Raw genomic sequence first — 3805 nt, 5'->3', positions numbered from 1 at the left:
TTATTAATTAAGTTGTTTCCAAAAAGCTTTTCTAATATCTAATGGGATGGCGAAAGCGTACATTAGGATTATGACAGTAATCTAAATCAATAGAGCGAAAGTTTGAGACGAGGATTTTTAATCAATTGAATTAGTAAAGATTTTTAATTAAATTATGCAAAAGCCAATGGACCTTCGAATCACCTTAAGTTAAACGAAATACATACTGATATCTGTCTTTTATTATATTCTTAATTTTTCACTCACTTTCCCTTAAGAACAATCGAAATATTAGTAGCCCTAGCTTTACATAGTAACCTTAGATAACGGTAGATCGATTCATAGTCCCTGTGGATTCGATATCTTTTAAAACTACACGACACGACTGTGCACTTGCAGTTATCAGATTTATAGACACGTAAAGTCGCGATCAAGTTTTTGGCGCCGTTGCCGGGGACTATTTAAGTCGATATCATAACTCACTGTTACACCGTAGAGACTAGGATAATTCTTCCCTTTCTTTCTGAACGATTGTATGCCAAATACTCGTTCACAAGGAGGAGATTTAATACAACGAATTAACGAGATCGAACGTTTCATTAACGTCAAACGTCGAGCTCGCAATCTTCCCGAAGTAGCAGAAATTCCGATTAATCAGGAATTGATTTTTACTGATCAAATTAATCAAATCACCCCGAAGTTAGAGATGGCTGCTATTCGTCCTCTTAGAGACTATGCCGCTCCTCCGCGCGCTGAACCGCATTCAAGTATCGCACCACCTGCGATTGAGGCAAACAATTTCGAACTCAAACCTTCGTTGGTCCAAGCTGTTCAACAAAATCAATTCTCTGGAAGCCCTGTAGACGACCCCAATCTCCATTTATCTGTGTTCGTGCAATACGCCGACACTATCAAAGCCAACAACGTTAGTTCCGAAACTATTCGATTACGCCTTTTCCCTTTCTCCTTGAGAGATAGAGCGAGAGCGTGGCTTCAATCCCTGCCTTCCAATTCCATAACTACGTGGGACGAATTGAAGAGAGTATTCTTAGCGAGATACTTTCCGCCTAGCAAAACTGCTATGCTTAGAGGTCAAATCAACGGATTTACCCAGAAAGATAACGAATCGCTCTTCGAAGCTTGGGAACGTTACAAGGACATGCTTAGAATATGCCCTCATCATGGACTCGAACCATGGCTGATCATCCATACTTTCTATGGTGGTCTCTTATATAACACTAAAATGACTATAGATGCCGCTGCTGGCGGAGCATTAATGGACAAACCCCATGATGAAGCATACAAACTCATAGAGAACATGGCACAAAACCATTACCAATGGGGTGGAGAACGAGCCGCTCTAGAGAAAGCCCAAACCAAAGGAGGAATGTACGAAATAAGTGGTATAGACCGCGTTAACGCTAAAGTAGACGCTTTAACTCAAAAGATCGAGAACTTAACCATCACTCCTTCAGCCACCGCTGCCGCTGTAACACCTAACTGCGAGATTTGTGGATTGACTGGACATGTAGTTGCTGAATGCCAACTCTTGACTGGAGTCCCATCTGATCAAGTAAACTATGCTCAAGGAAACCCTTATTCTAACACGTACAACCCTGGATGGAAAAACCACCCGAACTTTTCTTATAAGAACAACAATGCGCTGTACGCGCCTGGACAAGCACCTGATGTACCACCTGGCTACCAAAAAGCGCCTGTAGCTGCTCAAAACACCCCTAGGAAGTCAAATCTAGAAATCATGATGGAGAACTTCATAGCTTCCCAACAACAAACCAATAAGGACTTCCTGAATCAAAACATCCACAATAGCGAGCAACTAAAACAACTATCGAACAAAGTAGATGCTTTAGCTACGCATAACAAAATGTTAGAAACCCAAATCTCACAAGTAGCTCAACAACAAGCACCTACTGCTGCCCCTGCTGGCACGTTTCCTGCTCAACCTCAACCCAATCCTAAAGGACATGCGAACGCGATAACACTACGAAGTGGAACGAATTACGATGGACCCATAGATCCTAGAACTCAAAACGTACCCATGTCACAACAAGAGCCAAAGGAAACCCAAAAGAAAACAACTGACGAACAAACTGCTAAAACTGATGAGAACAATAACGAAGTGGAACCCGAAAAAGAGAAACCTTATGTTCCACCACCACCTTATAAGCCACCAATTCCTTACCCTCAGAGATTAGCTAAATCAAAAACCGAAGCACAATTTAAAAGATTTGTAGAACTTCTGAAGCAATTAAACATAACCATACCATTCACAGAAGCCATAACTGAGATGCCTTCATACGCTAAGTTCTTAAAAGAAATCTTATCAAACAAAAAGAAACTCGAGGATAACGAAACTATAACGCTTACCGCTGAATGTAGCGCTATCATCCAAAATAACATGCCTCCAAAACTGAAAGACCCTGGTAGTTTCTCTATACCCTGCGTAATTGGAAAAACCATCATAGAGAAAGCCTTGTGCGATTTAGGAGCTAGTGTTAGTTTGATGCCTCTTTTGACCTGTAAGAAACTCAATCTAGGTGAGCTTAAAGCAACGAGAATGTCTCTTCAACTAGCTGACCGTTCAGTTAAATACCCTGTAGGAATGTTAGAGAATATCCCTGTTCGTGTAGGTCAATTCTACATCCCAACTGACTTCATCATTATGGATATCCAAGAAGATTCTAACATCCCGATCATATTAGGAAGACCATTTTTAGCAACCGCTGGTGCAATTATAGATGTAAAGCGAGGAAAGCTTACTTTCGAAGTAGGAGAAGAGAAAATAGAATTTATCCTTTCCGAATTCCTAAAAGCGCCTTCTATAATTGACACATGCTGTTCTGCTGACATAATCGACGAGTGTGTCAAGGAAATAAAATCCGAACCAAATAAGGAAACCGAAATCCTAAGAATTCCTATGCCGCCAATTCTTGAAGATGACAACTGGCGTGAGGAATATCAAGATAACCACCTGAGTGAATGCTTAGCTTTAACTCCCGATCCTATACCTGGACCGAAGAAACCTGCTATAGAACTAAAAACACTACCTACCGATCTTAGATACGAATTTCTAGACGAAGAACTAAACCGACCAGTTATAGTGAACGCCAACTTAGGACGAACCGAGACTGAAAAATTACTTAATGTCCTAAGAAAATACCCTACCGCTTTAGGATATAACATATCAGATCTAAAAGGTATAAGCCCTTCTCTGTGTATGCACCGCATTATGCTCGAAGACGATAGTAAAACCTCTAGGGAACATCAAAGGCGAATAAATCCTATTATGAGCGATGTGGTTAAAAAGGAAATCCAAAAACTGCTAGAAGCTGGAATAATATATCCTATATCTGATAGTAAATGGGTTAGCCCTGTTCACGTCGTACCAAAGAAAGGAGGAGTCACTGTAATCACTAATGCAAAAGGAGAATCTGTAGCACAACGTACCCAAACTGGATGGAGAATGTGCATTGACTATAGGAAGCTAAACAAAGCTACCCGAAAAGACCATTTCCCTTTACCTTTCATAGATCAAATGCTCGAACGCCTAGCTAAACACTCGCATTTTTGTTATCTGGATGGATACTCCGGATTTTTCCAAATTCCTATTCACCCTGACGACCAAGAGAAGACCACGTTTACCTGTCCTTATGGTACATTCGCTTATAGACGAATGCCTTTTGGGCTCTGCAATGCACCCGCGACCTTCCAAAGATGCATGATGGCAATATTTGCCGACTTCCTAGATGGAATAATAGAGGTCTTTATGGACGACTTCTCTGTCTGTGGAGGATGTTTTGAAACA

General features: G+C 40.9%; 1 non-coding gene across 1 annotated transcript; it reads right to left on the bottom strand.

The window, feature by feature from the left end:
* Positions 1 to 1060: 1060 nt before the first annotated feature.
* LOC131608342 (small nucleolar RNA R71) lies at positions 1061 to 1167 on the bottom strand. Its single transcript, XR_009285608.1, has one exon. It is a non-coding gene; the product is annotated as a small nucleolar RNA R71 (small nucleolar RNA).
* Between the last annotated feature and the right edge of the window lie 2638 nt (positions 1168 to 3805).

This window comes from Vicia villosa, linkage group LG5 (genome assembly GCF_029867415.1).
Source record: "Vicia villosa cultivar HV-30 ecotype Madison, WI linkage group LG5, Vvil1.0, whole genome shotgun sequence".
In the NCBI taxonomy this organism is placed as follows: domain Eukaryota; kingdom Viridiplantae; phylum Streptophyta; class Magnoliopsida; order Fabales; family Fabaceae; genus Vicia; species Vicia villosa.
The sequence above is the reverse complement of the archived record's forward strand: the minus strand, read 5'-3'. Positions and strand labels throughout refer to the sequence as shown.